This window comes from Staurois parvus, unplaced genomic scaffold (genome assembly GCF_062004578.1).
Source record: "Staurois parvus isolate SC_StPar_1 unplaced genomic scaffold, SC_StPar_1.0 ptg000312l, whole genome shotgun sequence".
Lineage (NCBI taxonomy): Eukaryota > Metazoa > Chordata > Amphibia > Anura > Ranidae > Staurois > Staurois parvus.
In genome coordinates this window covers 2337613-2358721 of record NW_028318108.1, presented here as the reverse complement: position 1 = coordinate 2358721, position 21109 = coordinate 2337613, and the positions used below count along the sequence as shown (strand labels likewise).

General features: G+C 40.6%; 1 long non-coding RNA gene across 1 annotated transcript; it reads right to left on the bottom strand.

Moving 5' to 3' along the window:
• Window positions 1–2381: 2381 nt before the first annotated feature.
• Window positions 2382–12110, bottom strand: LOC149457594 (uncharacterized). Its single transcript, XR_016313602.1, has 2 exons — window positions 7424–12110; window positions 2382–2511 (listed from the first exon to the last, which is right to left on the bottom strand). It is a non-coding gene; the product is annotated as an uncharacterized LOC149457594 (long non-coding RNA).
• Between the last annotated feature and the right edge of the window lie 8999 nt (window positions 12111–21109).

Sequence of the window (21109 nt, the reverse complement as noted above, 5' to 3'; positions counted from 1 at the left end):
CCCCCCTATTGTAATTCATCCCCCCTATAGTAATTCATCCCCCATAGTAATTCATCCCCCCTATAGTAATTAATCCCCCATAGTAATTCATCCCCCATATAGTAATTCATCCCCCCTATAGTAATTCATCCCCCATAGTAATTCATCCCCCATAGTAATTCATCCCCCCTATAGTAATTCACCCCCCCTATAGTAATTCATTCCCCATATTAATTCATCCCCCCTATAGTAATTCATCCCCCCTATAGTAATACATCCCCCATAGTAATTCATCCCCCATATAGTAATTCATCCCCCATAGTAATTCATCCCCCATATAGTAATTCATCCCCCATAGTAATTCACTCCCCCTATAGTAATTAATTCCCCATATTAATTCATCCCCCATATTAAGTCCCCCCCTGTGTCAATTCACTTACCTTTGCTCCGCGCGTTCCTCTCGCCGTGTTCCCGCGCCGTTCCGGTGTAGCATGAAAATCTGTCTCCTATGAGGATCTGTCCCCCTCGACGTATCTGCGCATGTGCCAGTTTCAGGCATTAGCAGCCGATCGGCGATCTCCGGCACATGCGCAGATACGTCGAGGGGGACAGATCCTCATAGGAGACAGATTTTCATGCTACACCGGTCTTCAGGGCGGACTGTGAGAGGAGCCTAGCTCCCCTCACGTTCGTCACGCTGCCCTGCCTACACACATCCTGACAGCCATCCTACAGTATCACGCTCCGCGGGCCGGATTAAAAGGTCCGCCGGGCCATAGTTTGCCCATTGCTGATATAGAGCAATATAAAAGGAGTAGAAAGAGCAAAGAATAGAATAGAAAGGAAAATCAAGATGAGGGTCATTAAGGCACGGAGAGGTAGTGAATCCACAGTCCCCATGTAGTATAGAATTTCTTCGAATTATTGTGTAAGATACAGGTGAGTTTGTTGTTAACGATGATCCAGTTGTGTTTCTTTTTAACATAATCAAGGGGAATGACCGATTGTCGTCAGTGTCTAGCTATAGTAATTCTTGAAGCTAGAAACATATAGGAAATCAATTTATGGGATTTCTTGGGAATATTTTCTGGAAATTTGTGAAAGAGGACCGTCTCTGGGGATCTGCGAATATTAATACCCGTCACTGAATTTACCAAATTGAACATTTGAATCCAAAATCTAAATATAAGCGGGCATTGCCACCAGATGTGAAACATAGACCCAACCTGGCCACAATGCTGGAAACACATCGCAGAGGCAGTCGGATGCATTATTTAAAATATTTTGATGAATCAAATGCAAAGTCTGTTTTTTTAAATAAATATCAAATACACAACTATGGACGCAAATGACTTTTATCAGTTTTAGGTTACTTCAAAGAAAATTATGGGTTCTTCTATTTCCGTGGAAGGGTACCAACAAATGTATCCACGTCTGTTTAACAATAGTGTTCAGCACATGAATTATTTTAATTTTAGATTTGTTTTTTGCATAATTATTCTCCAACCCAGATGTCCAGCAAAATGATAATATATTAACAGTGATTTCCACAGCAGTTGTTTTTTTAAGGATACTTGTACTGGGTATACATGGAGACTGCTTTGTCGACCTCTCCTCCTAAAAATGACATAGTTGACATGCTCTGCGAAATTCTTCAATACTATGTAAAGGCATGGATGTAGAACAACTTTGTAGATTAGGTGTTCTGACTTCACTCACATTTTTCAGTCTTCATTCTTCTTCTGTGTTAGTGATTCAAAGTATAGAATGTAGAGACAACATGCAACTAGTATTTGAAGAAGGAGCGCCCATTTATATATTGATATAGGTTTGCTAACTCAAGGGAAAAGCTGATACAAAAATTACTTGCTACCAACTCCAATTTCTGTATAATATTTGATTTTGTTTTTTTTTTTTCTTTTTGATTCTGGGGTTTTAGCACAATCCAAGCTCTCAGTACTTCTATACTAAAATGAGTTACAGTATGTTATCCCTTATTATGTACCAATTGGTCCTACTGGACGATAACAGTTAAAATAAGACAATGTACTGCTGTGTAGTAAATCCCATAAGTTACAATTTTCTGATAACTGAATATGCAAATTGTGAGCACAGTGTGAGCATCTCATCACTGTGCTACGTCTCCTTTAATTGTCTAATTGAAGGCTGAGGGTAGGTTGGTAGCCAAGCTGCCAATAAGCCAGACTATGGTGCCTGGATCACAAGGCTGACTGAACACAACTATACTGTACATCTTCTGGCAGTTAAAGAAGTTTATGTACAGTATATGAATGTAAGTTGTGTACTTATCTGTCTACACAAAGTTCAGCTTGGAGCACTTAAAACAGACTTCCACAGTTATAATGGTTTTGTTTTGCAAAAAAAAATCAGGCCAAAGAACATAAGGATTCCCTTTTATTTTATAATAGTCAAATACATGAGCACTTAACAAATATAAAAATGCAGCAGCTAAAATGAGGCAACAATTCTTTTTGGTCTCTCCTTATAGATTATGCACATGGAATGCTATACCTAAAAATGATAGAAACATTCCAAGTAATTTCTGTGAGAAATGTCACTGCTATCACACAACACTACACAGTATTCTACCAAAGTGGAGTTTTTAATTAAAAAAATAACACATAGAATGTAAGAACAGACAAAGCATGTTGCCAAAATATGGCTTCTTCAATTTGCACCTTTTTTTGTAACAAATGATTTGTTGTCTTATAGCACCATTGAAAAGCGAACTACACTTTGTCTAAATCCTCAATTTTCCCCAATGAAGAAAGATTCAAGTACTGCTTAAAGAATACCAACACAACAATATGTTACTCTAATGCAAGTGGAGTGTCATGCTAGGCTCCCAGTGCAGAGCAGGAGCACCCATCAGTGGGTGAGCAGCAGCACTCATCAGTGGGTGAGCAGGAGCACTCATCAATGGGTGAGCAGGAGCACTCATCAATGGGTGAGCAGGAGCACTCATCAATGGGTGAGCAGGAGCACTCATGCTAAATAAAGATCAGCAATGTACATCCAAGTATACTGCAGAACTAAGTTGATCTCAGCTTTCCATTTACCTCTACTGCTCTGCTCTTTTCCTCTACTGACCCCCTTCCCAAAAGTCTCCCGTATTTTCTTGGTTGCATTTATTTTTTAAACATTTTTGTTTTGCATGGCGTAAGGGCCCATTCACACCAGAAACTGCATGTAAACACGCGCTTTTCCCTTGTACCTATGCAGGCATTCCATGCGTGTTTTACATGCTGTTGACACACGTTTACATGCAGTTGGCGTGCACCTTTCTGTCTGCATTTGACCTGTGAGGTCACTGCTTCTTTCTTTCTTTTGTTGAGCTTCTATGTGCACTGTGATGCGTTGTAGTGCGTTTGCACGCGCTTCACTGCACTGCAGTGGTATGAACTATGTCCACAGGATAGCCAGGATTTTTGACTGTCTATGTAGTTGGAGTGCAATCGAAAATGCATCCCACTGCGTTACAGTAGGTGTGAAAGGGACCTAAGAAAGGATTAGAATCCCATGCTCAGTTTTATTTTGTAGGGTTAATCTTGGTGTGTACAGGGAAATAAAAAGCGCATGGAATATGCAGTCCATATAGTCTTAATAAATTAATTGGATAGGGAATCCAATGGTGGAGTGACGGATAAACAGTCTGAATGCCCGGGCAGGTAGCAGTAAAGTGAAGCAGACTCTAATGTGGAGAAACAGAGGAAGAAACACAGCGCCTCTGAGTGTAGACTGTATTACAAGTTTAATAGTTAAAAAGTAAGTAGGCAACTCACATATTCATAGTAACAAACAGGCTCATATTAGAAGGATGTCCAGACCGCCTCATCGCAATGTTGTTAACCGCAATGTAAGTATGTCAAGGTAGGACAGTGGGGAGCACTGTAGAGAGAGGAGAGCACCAGGTGGTACCGCTGCAATAGCCCACTGTGAAGTCCGGAGCAGTGGCGTCTGACGTCATAAAAGTGCAACGCACTTTTGAGCATGCGCAAGGTCTGGCATAGACCAGTGCGTTCCTTTGTGAAGCATATGATACATTATGGATGGGAGGGTTATATGAGAAAAAGGGAGGTATAGTGGGCGGGATGTATGACAAGGGAACGATTCGAACAGGAAAAAATAATGAAGGGGAAGGTTTACCGGGGAAATGCTTGATGCTGGTAAACACGTGTACTGCGTCAAGCAAATGAAGGTGTTTATTCATTTAATTGGCTAGAATAATAATGTATTCTGCCCATTGAAATGAAACAATACTAAGTGCTAAATGTGACTAGTGTTAACACGCGTTTACACACATTTTTGTTGTGTTTAGTGTTTTTCTACCAAAACGCTGCTCTCCTGAACACTATTCTTCCGTGTTTGGGAGAGGATTGTTTTACTGCCTCTAAACTCTGGTAAATGCCTATGTGTATAAGGACACAGAAGCTTTTATTGAGTTGAGTTCAGGGGCTTTAGCAAAAAAATGCCCAAAGCTCCAAAAATGTGAGTTGGGAGAAGCAGTGTGCATGAGGCCTGGTAGTCCAGCATTGTAAGTGTAAGAGTTAAGTGCACAATCGAGCCTGGGTGCACTTTAGAGAGGAGGCTGCAAGGGATCAATCGTAGAGACTGAGGGAGCCTACTGGGGTAAGGAAAAAGATGTTACAGCTTTTACCTCTAACCCTAGGCAGATATGGGCATTTAACCCTTGCATTGTAGGAGGACCCACTGAAAGGGTGTTATTGAGGCAGATTTGGGCTTCACTTACCTTTCCCACTGCCCATGCAGCCAGGGTTCACCTAGTTGCAGAGGTCCTGCTATCCTTAAGAATCTCACGTCTGGGAGTGTCAGATGCCTGGTCCCTCCTGAACTCTGTGATTTATCCTGCTGACCCCTATGCACATTAGTTAGGGCCGGCAAAATGATCCACAGTCTCCAGCAGCAGAGCGAGCATCAGACACATCTGAAAGCATGAATAAAGTTAGCAGATGTATCTTACACCAACTGAAAGTAAAGATTGGTGACAACAGAACATTACGTTTATTGGCCTGGCTTCGTTAATTGTTTTCAGAACCAATAAAGTAACTTTACACTCCGGTCACATTGGGTGTGATTTGGGGTGTGATTTGGCGTGTGATTTGCATGCCAGGCGACTTGCAAATCGTATGCCAAGTCACACCCTGTTGTCCACTATTAGAGCGGTCATATCAGTGCGGTTCCGACTTTGTTGGAGCCCAACCGATTTCTAAAGTAGTGCATGCACTACTTTTGCTGCAATTTGCATAGACACCTGTGTCAGATGTCTTGCAAATCGCAACTGAAATTGGCATGTCATCCGATTTTGAAATCGTGCGACTTCACTTTTTTTTGGGGAAAAAAAGTGCATCTTATGGAGTGAAAAATACGGTAACTACTTCAGACATTTTGAGAGAAATAGAGAGAGCAAAAGCAGAGAGAGCAGTATGTGTTGAGATTACCTGTCTTTTTTTTGTGGTGTTTGGATGTGTTCCAGCTCATTTCTGTGCAGAAATTATTGCAGCAGTGTCCAACATATTTTCTTTCATGCGAAACCTCAAAGTATGGTATACCAGGTCCATTTGAGTAACAGGAAAATGCTTTGCATGCAATTTTTCATGATGAAAAAAGGTTCTGGACAGCATCTGGAAATGGAAGAGTTAAAAAAAATTTCCAAACGCAAACGCTTATAAACGCGGTTAGCCACGTTTACAAGCATTTTGCATTTGAAATGCTGATAAAATCTACTCCTGAACGCAAGTTTGTTGCGTTCCAAAAAAACGACTGTAAACTCAACTGCCTGTAATAGACTGTAAACAACCATGTGTACATGGACACATAAGAAAACATTAGGGAGAGTTCAGGGACTGCTGAAAAAAATGCAGAAAAGCTCCTAAACATGAGTTTATCAGCTGCAGTGTGCATGGCACCTTAATCTAAAAATACAGCAATTCTTCTTTCCTTCCTGTTTTTTTTTCTATACTAAGCACTGAACTTTGCTATATGTCAGATCATATAGTTGGACAAGAGTGGTATGTTTGACTGTAACTGCACAAGTCATAGGCCTGTGGGTGGCAACTGGTAGCTGACTCACTGCAGGAGGATGAGCACCATACCCACTTTTCTAAAAATGAAAAAAGTGTGTAATAGAATAAAATACAGTAAATCTATGAGCTACTGTACATCTCTAATTGGGAATTGTTATGCAATTTATGTTAGTCAGAGAAGGTCACCCTACACACCCACCTCTGCAGAGAGTGCACTATGCCACAAGGGTGTATGACTGCACAATGCCACAACTGCAATGTTGAACAGACAATTATAGTAACGCACCAATGTCTAGTAATTACTAAAATTAGTAGGTGCAATGTTTAGCAGCGTATTATAGGGACAATTGGATGTAATATTGTCAAAAGCATTGTGATTTTCTATTCTGATTGTTTCTATATTTATGCTTGGATAACAATGTCAGCCAACTGGTGTAACAGGATTGGGAGTGGTGTACAGTATTCCATGGTTTACTAGCAGGCAGGTAGAAGCTGTACCCTGACCTGTACTGAATCTAAAGTACCATGGAATGCTTACAAATCCTTGAAAAGGTGTTTTTTCTTTGGACTTACAGGGGGGACAATCTTGCAACCACAGCTACAGTCTTGTTTGTTTTCCATTTGGCAGCAGATCCGTACATATGTGTGGTAATGAACACTGGACACATAAAATGAGGGTAAATCTATTTTACAATATCCATTTCTAGGATTAAAAGGCTAACTGAATGTTATTAACCACATATTAAATGAAAAGAACATAAAATGTTTGTGCCAGTTTCTGGTTCGCTGCAAATATCATCAAATCTGCTCATTTGCAAAGCATATTTCACAAAACTGTGGTCACTGTTAGGGTCATTATTACCATGAGGCATTGGTTGGCAGTGCAGAAAATATGCACTGATGCTAACCGTATGAGAGGGAACAAAACCAAACCTATTTAGAGATAGTTTATCCAGCTTTTACCAATATTTTTGTGTATTTCACAAAACACCTTGCTTGCTATAGTTATGTAGTTCCCCATAGTATAAACACTAAAAATTGTAGCCGTTTTACACCTAGAACTGTGCTTTTAGAAAATTCCCCAATTACAGAAATTTACACTCATCGCCAAAAATATTTGCACCCCTGCATTTCTGTCAGATAATGCACCACTTCGCCCAGAAAATTGTTGCAGTTATAAATGTTTCAGCATTCTTGTGTTTATTTCTTTTGTTTATATTGGTGTGACACAAAAAAGTGAAGAAACAAAAAGCCAAATCTGACACATTCCACGCAAAACCCCAAAAATGGACAGGACAAATTTATTGGCACCTTCTCAAAATTGTAACAAATAGTTTCATTCCAAGTTTGATGCTCCTGTAAATTATAATTTAACTCACCTGTATCAATTAACAGATCTTGATGTTCCTGTGTCCACTGTGCCAACATTGTCATGAAGTTTACAGCCCATGGCACTGTAGCTAATCTTCCTGGACGTGGATGAAAGAAAAATTGATCAAAAGATTGCAATGAAGGATTGTTTAACTGGTGGATAAAGAATCTCGGTCAACTTTCAGACAAAAATCAAGTTGACCTTCAGGCACAGGGAGCATCTGTGTCAGCTCACACTATACGTCACAATCTGAATGAAAAGGGACGCTATGGTAGGAGATCCAGGAGGACTCCGCTGCTGACACGGAAACATAAAAAAGCCAGACTGGAGTCTGCCAAAACTTACCTAAAGCTGAGCCAGAGGACCGAGCATCAGACACATCTGAAAGCATGATTAAAGTTAGCACATGAATCTGACACCATGTGACAGTAAAGACTGGTGGCAGAGACAACAGGACAGATAAGTATTAACTGAGTACCTTCATCGCAAAACCAATGCTTTAATGTACAATTAGAAGTGTTTTAAAAGCATTTTAAAGCGCAGAGGTGCGAATGGGGTGAAAATGATCTATCTTCTTAACCTCCCTGACGGTCTAACTAATCAATATTTTTGAATGCCCAAGCGGTAGATTTTTTTGCATGGAAATGTGTTCTTTTATATTGTAGGACTGTAATTTTTAGGAATAACTCACTTAAATCTGTCCAAACAAGAGTCTAGTAAACATCCCGATATGATAAAGTTTGAAACACGAAATCATAAATAATATAATAAATAATTATAAAAAATAATATAATAATAATAAATTTAATTCAATAATGTACTCAACCAAAAACACTGAAATTTGAAATAGAGCGCCAAGTTCGCACATCACTGAGCAAAGTCGCAGAATAGTTTTTAGTGTCTGATGACGAATTTCCCCACAAATCATTATCGCTCAATTCTGCAAGTGATTCTAATTTACTATCGCTGTTCTCTAGCTGGTCTAAAACTGCTTTTTGACCTAAAGGGTCACTTTTTGGATGCCATGGATGTATCTCAGTTTCCAGGCAGAAAGAATAGTAACAATGTAGGCAGGGCACAGGACAAAGCACTCGGGACAAAATGTATGTGAAATGGTTTGATACAGTAATGTAATCCCTAACAGATTACAGTGTATTGTGTGTATGTCAAATTTTTACTTTTTTGAATCTTCCGCCGGTTCTGCCCACCGTACATCCTGACGCTTGCAGGGAACGGAACCCAGAAGATGGATGCCGGCATCGGCCAACGGAGATGGCCGGGCGACACAGCGGTAGGACCTTGTAGGGTCCTGGGACAAAGTAAGGCTCAAGGGACCGCTGCAGTGTAATCCTGAGTGTTGCTCGGGGTTACCGCTTTTGGTACTGAAATTAACCCCGAGCCACACTTGGGATTACCGCCAGGGAGGCTAATCACTGTTATCAATCACTGGCCTAAAAATCCCACGTCTCTTGTTTTAGTGATCAGTATCAGCCTGTGTGAACACACATCACAGTACACCTGTCATGATTCAACTATGCAGGAGTTATTTACATGAAAATGGTAAAAGCTCTTCTTAACAAGGGTTTCATAATAGTTCTTTGTGCATAGTCTGGCACATAAAATGATCTTGGAAGCAAGATGCAGTTTTTGTTCTCTAGTTCTCGTTCCCTAATATGGGAATGTTGTGAACCTTTAATCTAAAAATACAGAAATTCTTCTTTCCTTCCTGTTTTTTTTTCAATACTAGGCACTGGACTTTGCTATATTTCAGATCATATAGTTGGACAAGAGTGGTATGTTTGACTGTAACTGCACAAGTCACAGGCCTGTGGGAGGCAACTGTTGGCTGATTCACTGCAGGAGGATGATTATGTCACCCACCATACCCACGTTTCTAGAAAACAAAAGTGTAATAAAATAAAATACAGTAAATGTATTTGCTACATTTCTAATTGGGAATTGTTATATGTTAGTGAGAAAAGGTCACCCTACACACCCACCTCTGCAGAGATTGTTTGTATTAGCATGACACAAAAAAGTGGAGAAACAAAAAGCCAAATCTGACACAGTCCGAAAATGGACTGGACAAAATGTTTGTCACCTTCTCAAATATGTAAGAAATAATTTAATTCCAAGTTTGTGATGCTCCTGTAATTTGTAATTAAACTCTCCTGTATCATTTAACAGATTGCAAAATTGCAATGAAGGATTGTTCAACTGGTGGATAAAGAACCTCAAGCAATTTTCAGACAAATTCAAGTTGCCCTTCAGGTACAGGTAACAATATATGTCGCAATCTGAATGAAAAGGGATGCTATGGTAGGAGACGCAGAAGGACCCCACTGCTGACACAGAAACATAAAAAAGCCAGATTGGAGTTTGCCAATACCTACATAAAGGAAAGCCAAAATCCTTTTGCTTCCTCTGTCTACAGCACATTCTCCCAAAATTATAGCTATTTGGTAAGGCCCATCATTCTACAGTTTTCAGAAAAAGCAATGAAGCCTTTAAAGAAAAGAATTCAGTCACTACAGTCAAACATGGTGGAGGTTCATTGATGTTTTGGGGTTGCTTTGCTGCTTCAAGCACTGGATGTCTTGACTCTGTGTGCATGACATTATGGAATCTGAAGACTATCAAAGGATTCTGGGGTGCAATGTAGGGCCCAGTGTGAGAAAGTTGGATCTCCATCAAGGGTCATTGGCCTTACAGCAGGACAATGACCTAAAGCACACGTCAAAAAGCACCCAGAAATGGTTTAAGACAAAATGCTGGAGAGAACTTAACTGGCCAGCAATGAGTCCAGATCCAAATCCTATAGAGAACCTGTGGAGAGATCCCAAAACAGCAGTTGATTAAAGGAACCCTTTCAATCTGAGAGACCTGAAGCAGTTGTCAAAAGAAGAGTGGTCCAATACTCCAGTAGTGAGGTGTAAGAAACTCATTGATGGTTACAGGAAGCCATTGATTACAGTTATTTTTTTCCAAGGGTGTGCTACCAAATAGTAAATTGAGGGTGCCAATAATTTTGTCCAGTCCATTTTTGGGATTTTTCATGGAATGTGTCAGATTTGGCTTTTTGTTTCTCCACTTTTTTGTGTCATACCAATAAAAACAAAAGAAATAAACATAAGAATGCCCTAACATTTGTAATTGCAACACTGTTCTGGGCAAGGTAGTGCATTATCTGACAAAAATGCAGGGGTGCCAATATTTTTGGTCATGACTGTATTGTTAAAAGTCATGTACTATATATTTTTATAGTTTTAAAACTTTCCTCCTACAGTTAGGTCCATATATATTTGGACACAGGCACAATTTTAGTTTTTTTCAGGTATTTACCAAAACACATTCAAGCTATAGTTATATAATGGATATGGGCTGAAAGTGCACACTCTCCGGTTTAATTTGAGGGTATGTACATCCAAATTGGAGGAAGGGTTTAGGAATTACAGCCCTTAAGAGTAGCCACCCCCCCTTTTTCAAGGGACCAAAAGTAATTGGACAATTGAATCAAAAGCTGTTTCATGGCCAGGTGTGGGCTACTCCTTTGATATTTCTTCATCAATTAAGCAGGTAAAAGGTCTGGAGTTGATTCTAAATGTGGTATTTGCATTTGGAATCTATTGCTGTGAGCCTACATCATGTGTTCAAAGGAGCTGTCCATGCAAGTGAAACAGGCCATTGTAAGGCTTCAAAAATGAAACAAATCCATCATAAAGATAGCAGCAATATTAGAAGTGGCCAAATCAACAGTTTGGTACATTCTGAGGAAAGAAGAACACACTGGTGAGCTCAGCAACATAAAAAGGCATGGACGTCCACGGAAGACAACAGTGGTGGATGATCCTCTCTATGGTAAAAAAAAAACTCATTCACAACATCCAGACAAGTGAAGGACACTCTCCAGAAAGTGGGCGTATCATTGTCAAAGTCTACAATCAAGAGAAGACTTCACAAGAGCAAATAAAGAGGGTTCACCACAAGGTGCAAACCATTCATAAGCCTGAAGAATAGAAAAGCCAGATTAGACTTTACCAAAAAACATCTAAAAAAGCCAGACCAGTTCTGGAAAATAATTCTTTGGACAGACAAAACTAAGAATAATATTAAGAAAAAAGTGTAGAGAAGGCTTGGAACAGCTCATGATCCAAAGCACACAACGTCAACTGTAAAACATGGTGGAGGCAGTGTGATGGCATGGGCATGCATGGCTTCCAGTGGCACTGGGTCATTGGTGTTTATTGATGATGTGACAGAAGACAGAAGCTGCCGGATGAATTCTGCAGTGTTTAGAGATATACTGTCAGCCCAGATTCAGCCAAATGCAGCAAAGTTGATTGGATGGCGCTTCACAGTACAGATGGACAATGATCCAAAACACACTGCAAAAGTAACCCAGGAGTTATTGAAGGAAAAGAAATGGAATACTCTGTAATGGCCGAGTCAATCACCTGATCTCAACCCCATTGAGCACACATTTTACTTGCTGAAGGCAAAACTAAAGGCAGAAAGACCCACAAACAAAGAACAACCGAAGACAGCTGCAGTTAGAGCCTGGCAAAGCATCAGAAAGGAGGAAACCCAGTCTTTGGTAATGTCCATGTGTTCCAGACTTCAGGCAGTCATTTCCAGTAAAGTAAACAATAAAATGCAGCACTAATTGCCATAATGAATTGAATCAAAATAAAATAAACAAGTAAAATGACAGTATGCGTCTTAAAATTCAATAAATGAAAGTTCATAAATGAAAAAGTGCAAGATAAAATGTGACTTCTGTGAAGCGTCAAACTGGTACAGCAGAGTAACCGTGACTCATGTGGTGGTGAAACCGAGTGTAGATTACACTAACCAGATAGATGAGGTGCTTGCGCATGGAGTATTTAAGACCTACTCCTGGTACTGTGGATATGGAACACTGGAAAGGTAGCTTTCATCTTTAATGTAGCCACCAGGTGTCATGCATTTAGGATCAACAGAAGGCCTCCATAAATGCCAGTATCAGCCACCAGGGGGATCATCCCAGTCATCAGGTATTGGGTAGGCAGGATATGGTGAAAACCTTCAAAGGCCGGGGCTCCCATACAAAAAGAGGTGCCCCCCAGCTGTTTTACCACACCGCATGGCCTGTATAGGACAGCCGGCGGCCATCTTTGATTCAATTTGTAAGTGTGTTTGATTTTATTTGCAATATTCTTCATTAAAGCCTACTACACTATCAAAGCTCTTGTCTGGGGCTCTTTTTGTATGGGAGCCCCGGCCTTTGAAGGTTTTCACCATATCCTGCCTACCCAATACCTGATGACTGGGATGATCCCCCTGGTGGCTGATATTGGCATTTCTGGAGGCCTTCTGTTAATCCTGGAAGCATGACACCTGGTGGCTACAATAAAGATGACCGCTACCTTTCCAGTGTTCCATATCCAGAGTACCAGGAGTAGGTCTTAAATACTCCATGCGCAAGCACCGCATCTATCTGGCTAGTGTAATCTACACTCGGTTTCACCACCACATGAGTCACGGTTACTCTGCTGTACCAGTTTATTGACGCTTCACAGAAGTCACATTTTATCTTGCACTTTTTCATTTATGAACTTTCATTTATTGAATTTTAAGATGCATACTGTCATTTTACTTGTTTATTTTATTTTGATTTAATTGATTATGGCAATTAGTGCTGCATTTTATTGTTTACTATTTATCTTCTGGAGGTTTTAGAGGTTTACCTTTCATGCTAGCGGCTAGCCCCCGTTTTTCCTTCATATTGTCACCCAGCGCTTGATTATATTTGATTTTTATTGCCAGTAAAGTATTCTCAACAAAATATTAAAAATGAACATTTTGTTTATGATTATATTCAACTGCCCAATTACTTTTGGTCCCTTTAAAAAGGGGGGGGGGGCTACTCTTAAGAGCTGTAATTCCTAAACCCTTCCTCCAGTTTGGATGTACATACCCTCAAATTAAACCTGAGAGTGTGAACTCTCAGACCATATCCATTTTATAACTATAGCTTGAATATGTTTTGGTAAATACCTGACAAAAATCTAAAATTGTGCCTGTGTCCAAATATATATGGACCTAACTGTATAAAGGTATAGGGGCTGGTATGATCTTGAACAAAAACAGGTGTGTTAATAGGTTATGCAGCAAAAACACGCCATATCCCCTTCTGCTACTTTTCTCTAGACATAAAAAAGGCATTTGTTACTGTATTATTGCCTACACTATACTTTGCAAAAGTGCGGCTTTGGTCCTCACTTCTTGCGTGGAGTCTCAGCCCTTTACGACTCGCCAAAACTGGATGTCAAATATGCCAATTACAAATCAGATCTATTTCACATTGGAAGGGGCACGCGTCAAGGCTGCCCGCTTTTCCCTTTATTATTCGCCCTGCTTATCGAACTGTTGGCACAACACATCTGCTCTGACCCTAAAATCATAAACGAACTAGGTCATCACAAAACATGCTTATTCGCACATGACATCCTGCTGTTTTTATCATCTCCGCACGTATCGGCACCAAATTTGCTGACCACACTTACCCAATTTGCTCTTCTTTCTGGTCTCTCTATTAACATTCAGAAATCTATTGTACTTTATATCTCTTTGACTGAGGAAGAGTTGCACCTAGCCCAAGAAGTGTTACCATTCACACAGACTCGCTATCGCCTCCCTTATCTGGGCATACAGCTAACTGCTGCACATACTGATCTCTTTGCTGCCAACTACCCACCGATGCTAAAACAGGTGATGGGCTTAATGTCGAAATGGATAGGCAAAAATTAATGTCTTAAAGATGGGTTTATTGCCCAAACTTTTATACCTTTTTAGAGTTTTACCAGTCCCTGTCACAGCCTACTATTTGAGGATTTTGCAAAGGAGAGACATGGCGTATGTTTGGGGCACGACTAAACCAAGGATACCCAAGTCCACCTTGTATCTCCTCAAACCCTGCGGCGGATTAGGTCTTCCCAACTTTTATTCCTACTACTACGTAGCCCACCTAGAACACCTGCCTAAATACCATGCGGTCGGCGAAACCTCAATGTGGGTTTCCATAGAATCGGTTGATTGTGACCCACTGACAGAGGCTAATTTCAATTTGGCTCCAACCAGCGGACTGAGCTTTCTTATGTAACCCGATCACTAAACATCTTTCAAGCTGAGATAAACTTAAAGCTGTGTGCTTGCAATCTTTGCACAACCCGCTTCTTTCTTTCCTCAAAATCCCAACCTTCTTCCCAGCCTGGGATAGCCCTGCATCTTTCCATACGTGGAACAAAAAGGATCTTATCGATTTTTTCAAAATGGTCAATGCAACCTAATTTCTCTCTTTCCTGACTCTCTGCAAATCGTTCAGTCTCCCTCGCTCGTAGCTCTTTCATTATCTACCAATCAAAAATTTGTACTTCCCCTACATTCTTAGAGATAGTATACTGACTCATCTCTTTCAGTTGGAACGAATTTGTTCTAAAGACCCTCATGCCAGAAGCCTTATTTCGACTCTCTACAATCAAATTCTCTTTAAACCTAACCAAGGCACCCCGTCCTATGTTGCAAAGTGGGAGAAAGACTTAGGCCGCTCATTGGATACAGCTGAATGGTCAGAGATTTGGCAAGTTAGCAAATCCTCTTCGCCCAATGTTTTTGCAGTGGAAGCCAGTTACAAAGTTTTGGCCAGATGGTATCTAGTGCCCGCTAGAATCATTAAATTTACACCAACTAGCTCGGCCCTCTGTTTCTGCAGCTGTTCGGAACTAAACACGCATTTGCACATTTGGTGAGAATGTCCAGTGGCCCAATCATTCTGGAAGGAACTTTTTGCACTAGCCTTTGTTCTTTTTGAGGTAACCATCCAACCAGACCTCTCCACTGCTCTTCTCAATTTGAAACTAGCGTCCTTGACGCACAGACAACCTAAACTTTTTATCCAGCTTTGATTGGCTGATAAAAAGACCATAGCCAAGGTGTAGAGATCACCATCTTTTATTTTGGCTGAGACCAAGCATAGAATGCATCGCACCATAATAAACGCTAAACTGGAAGCTCTAGAAAAGGACCAGATTGGGAAATTCAAGACAACTTGGCAGCCATGGATCAAACACTGCCTTCCCCCTGACTCTGATGAGTTGGTGCTTTTACAATAGTGACACACTCACATAGGCATACCTAATCTATCAATATGTTTTGGTTGCGCCACCCCCAGGGACCCTCTTCTCTCCCTGACCTTTCCTATTCTCGTCTCTTTCTTTTCCCCTCACCGGAACCTGGGCTCTATATTTCGCTTTCTGTATCATCGCTACAGCTGAGTCTGAGACTTGGTAGTTGGCTCCGCTGGGCACCTTTACTACCCTGGCCCTGTCTCTCTTTCAGAGTGGTTCATAGTATTCTATTGTCTCCTGCCTAAACCATCCCTCTGAGTTTAAAGCCATAGCCTACCTCACTGGTGCTACCTTGATTTATCTGTATGTTTTAGGGTGTATTTTTTTCTACACACAATTATCTCATTGGAAGTGCCTACCTAGCCCAGTTGCAAATGAACTGTTAATCATCTCTAAGTTTTTTTCCCCCCATATATACCCTTTGCTTTGTTATATTTACATTTTGCATGGCCTCTTTCTTCTAATTGTCTCTTCGGATGTATGTTTTTCAATGAAACCAATAAAACATTTTTTTTAACAAGATCTTGAACAAAAACTAATTAAAGTGTGGCTCCAGGCAAACAGCTGAATAAACATTTAAAAATTATATAACTTCTTTTAGCACTAGCGGAACTTGTAATACTACTCTTCTATTCTTGTAATTCACATACATCTGTCACACTGCATAGCCAGGCCGGTGACACGTCTATTTCCCTATTCAACATTGCAGCTTCCTATGTCATCATTCTGCCTCCAGCCCATTCACTGGAATCAGAATCACTAACTCTGTCCAATGAACTGGGGGGGGTCGATTTATGAAAAGGCAAATATACTGTGCACTGCAAGTGCAGTTGCTCCAGAGCTTAGTAAATGAGGTAAAGCTTTGCAAAAAATACCCAATCAACATGCAAGGAAAATAAAAAAACAAAACATTTGCTTGCACATGATATGAGAATATAAATCAGCTGAGCTTCCTCTCAGATCTGGAGCAACTGCACATGCAGTGCACAGACTATTTGCCTTGAGTAAATCAACCCCAATGAGTTGACCACCAAAAGAAAGCTCTATTTGTGTGAAAAAATGCTAAAAATTTCTTTATAGGTACAGTGTTGCATGACCACGCAATTGTCACTCAAAGTGTGAGAGCGTTGAAAGCTGAAAATTGGCCTGGGTACAAAAGGGGGTAAAAGAGCCCAGTAGGCAAGTAGTTAAAAAGCCAGTCTATCCAAACATGATATTTTAGTTTTTGGTAGTCAGGCCCTGACTGCGTACTATAGTGGTGAGCTGTCGCTGTTGAAGCCTGTATGATCATTTAACTTATTTGTGCCTGCATATACCTGATATCAGGGGTTTTGGCTGTTCAGTTGTTAACCACTTGCCCTCCTGAGGATTTACCCCCCTTCCTGACCAGGCCATTTTTTGCATTAGGGCGCTGCATTACTTTAACTGACAAATTGCGCGGTCATGCAACACTGCACCCAAATGAAATTTACATCCTTTGTTTTGCCACAAATTGAGCTCTCTTTCAGTGGTATTTGATCAACTGTGCGTTTTTAATTTTTCGTGCTATTAAAAAAAAAAGGCCGACAATTTTGAGTAAAAAAAAAAAAAACAATATTTTTGACTTTTTGCTATAAATCATAAAAAAATATAAAAAATTTAAAAAAAATCTAAATGTCATCATAAATTTAGGCCAAAATGTATTCTGCTACGTCTTTGCTAAAAAAAAAAAAAAATCCCAATACGTGTAAATTAATTGGTTTACGTGAAAGTTATAGCGTTTACAAATGGCGGTGGTATAGATACTGGAATTTTTTTTTGTCAAAGCTTAATTGAGCAAGCTAAAGTTAGAAGTTGATACTGTGCACAGCTGCACCAGATTTTCCCACTCTCCAGTTTTAGTAAATCAACCCCAAACAGTCGATGCTGGAGAGTTCCAGGATCACCTGACAGTTCGTGGCTAGAAAACAAGGTGTCCATATTTTTTTCTGTAGAATTTTTAATTGATTTTATAAAATAGAGAATGATATATGAGTGTTACAACCAAAACTGCATTGGTTAGGAACACAGCTAGGAATAATGTCTGAAAGATGGTCGTCATTAAGAGCTCCAAGAGATACAAGAAACCACTGGAAAACCCATGCAAACTCTGATTATACATGAAATATTGCTGGAGGATGAACTAACTCTTTAAAGTAGACACAACAGAAGGATAAACTAAACCAGTGAACCATTACTTAAAAGAAATGCTTTGGCCATGCAGGGGAAAGAAAAAGGTTTACTTCGGTCCTTGCCGCATCTAACAATTACTTTCCCCTTGGCCACCATTATTCTCTGCTGGGAACAAAGTCAGGCAGATCTCCCTTAATAATTAGCACTGTTCTATGGGAGGAGGGAGTAAGTCACATGGTCCAGATATCTGTAAGTACCTGGTACCTCCTTTTTTTCCAGGTGAAGAACAATGGTGGGCGAGAGGCTGGACCTTAAAATGAATCTGGTACTCAAGCCTTGCATGTTCAAAGCATGAGTTACCTTTAAAATGAGACAAATACACTCACTGTCCACTCTATCGCTTCATTTGCTTGGTAACACAAATTGCTAAGCAGCCAATCACATGGCTGAAACTCAATACATTTAGGAATCTAGACTTGGTGAAGACAACTTGCTGAAGTTCAAACTGAGCATCAGAATGGGGAAGAAAGGGGATTTAAGTGACTTTGAACATGGCATGGTTGTTGATGCCATTATTTCAAAAACTGCTGATCTGAGATTTTCACACACAACCATCTCTAGGGTTTGCAGAGAACTGTCCGAAAAAGAGAAAATATCCAGTGAGTAGCAGTTGTGTAGATGAAAATGCCTTGTTTATGTCAGAGGAGAATGGGCACACTGGTTCAAGATGATAGAAAGGCAACAATAACTCATGTCAATATGGACCAAAATCAAGAGGAATGTTTCTAACACCTTGTTGAATCTATGGCACGAAGAATTAAGGCAGTTCTGAAGGCAAAAGGGGGTCCCAACCCAGTACTAGCAAGGTGTACCTAATAAAGTGGCAGGTGAGTGTAAATGAACAGAAGACCAATGGTAATCATGTGTGCCCATAAGATGTATAAATTATTCCAACAGAATGCAAACTTCAAGTGTGATGAAAACCGTGTCAAGCACGAGTAAAATGTTCTTCTTTTCTGTGCTCCTTTCCGAACCTGAGTTCACATGGATAATGCTGACCAATCAGAAGCCGTCTAGCCCATACTGTCAACCCTGCAAGAAGAGGAGAGAAAGCTGCTTCACAGGTCTGGGGATTTGAGATCCCTGCAGCTTTCTCTCCTCGCAGGGATGACAGTATGGGCTAAGGAGGTTTCCCACACCACTCCTGTGTGAACAGGCTACGACAGGCCTGGGTTCACACAGGAGCAGTGGGGAAACCGTATGCGATTTCGACAGGAATTGTACCGCATTCCTGTAAAAATTGCATACTATTCTTTCTGGTGCAATTTGCGTCCATTGATGCAAATTGCACCACAAAGTATCGGTTTCAGGTATCGGGAGCATTTTCATGAGTACTTGTGAAAATACTCAGTATCAGTACTGATACCGGCATCGGTGCATCCCTGGTTTTCACATTGAAACATTTTACAATTATTACTGTTCATTACCATGTGTAATATTTTAAAATTTGGTAGGTACAGCCTTAAGCATATTAAACAGAGCTTTTTATTGGAGTTTGTCCTGCTTGATTCAAACTGCAAATAGACATTTACGAGATTAAATAAACACTAGACACTACATATAACAATGAAACAAACCTGAATGTGTACGCATTCAAAATATACCTGTAAAAATACGATTGTTGAATGGACCATAAATTCCTTTTCTCCATTGTGAGACACAGATATACAGGAGGATTGGATGATAGCAAACAAAAACCTGTGGGCCAGCATGCATCAGTTTACTAGCAAAGCAGTATCAAATTAGTACAACAATCATATTTTTTTTCTTGATCTTTAAAAAGGACACAGTTCTGAAACCTCCATCAAGGTGTCCAAAAGTAGTGCAACTGAGGGGTGGGCAACAAAACCAAAAAACAGCTAACAGACCCAGCAAGAACATTAGCTTGCCTACAGCTCAAAAAGCCACCTGAAAGACCTAATGCCCAAAGTTGACATCAGGTGAGGCAGAAACATCCACCAGGTAAAACTTGCCAAAATGTACATGAAGCACTCACAGCTTTGGTGGAGTGAGCCTTAACTGGAAAGGGGAGATCCCAATCCTTGGAAACGTAAGCCTGTAAAATAGTGTGCATAAGCCACCTAAAAATGGAAAAACAAGCATTCAGGGCACCCTACCTGGGACCATCCTGAAGGACAAAAAGAATCAGTCTTGCTAAACTGTTACAACTAAAATTACATCTGGACAGATGAACATTTCCTGCTAGTGAACTGGAGCTGCACACAAGTGAGAAGTAGAGAGGGGAATGACTGAAAGGTTCAAATTGAGGCTTCAGAAGCACCAAGAAGACCAGATTCAAATACCATGGCACCAAAGGGAATTTGATTAGACAGTGAGAAGCGAAAGGTCTCTGGAACAGACTAGCAAATGCAAAAATCTAGCCTCTGATAGTATGAAGAATCAAATGGTGGGGTCCAGATCCCACTACAGGAGGGAGAGGATCCATCTCGTGAACAAACACCAAGCAAAAGAAATCTTCCACATTCGTTGATGTCCACACAATAAGAGATACTCTTGTGTCCTACAACCTGGGCTTCAACAGCTATGCCTTTAAATCCACTGACCAAGAGGTAGGGTGGTAAAACTATTTCTTGGGATAGCAGATCCAGTCCATCTAGCAGAGCCCATTACACAAGTCTTGCAAAGGCAGCATACCAGGCTCTCCTGGGCCAATCTAGGGCTATAAGAACTCCTAGAATGTAATCATCATCCCAGAAGACTACAGCCCATTCACAAAGCACAGCGTGCTTTGTGCATGCGCAATAGGACACCGGCGGTGAAGCCGCAAGGCTTCACTGCCGGTTTGCCTTAGTTAAGATGCCGGTGCCAGCACCCAACAGCCAACTGAAGAATCAGCTTGGGGTGGACACAGCTGGATGCATGGACAGGTAAATACCCTACTATTAAAAGTCAGCAACAACAGTATTTGTAGCTGCTGACTTAAATTTTTTTTTGAAAGGTGGCAGGGACCGGAATTCTGCTTTAACATAGCAGCATTAGTGTAATGCTACTTGGTTAACTTGGAGTGTGTGTGCCCCTACGATTTCATTTGATGTGAGACTGTACAGTTTGTTAAATCTGGAGGACAGGAGGTCCACACATCCAGTGTCTCCCACTTGCAACACAGGTCTCAGAACAACTCTGGGTGCAGAGATCACTGTTCTGGGTTTGAACACTGTTGGTTGAGAAAACGTGCCTACAAATTGTCCACATCAAGAATGTACAGGACCCATCAAAACTGGAACACAATGTTCTGTCCAAGACAGGATTTGCTCTACCTCACTGACTGGAGTAAACCCCCCAAAAAGTTTCTGCAA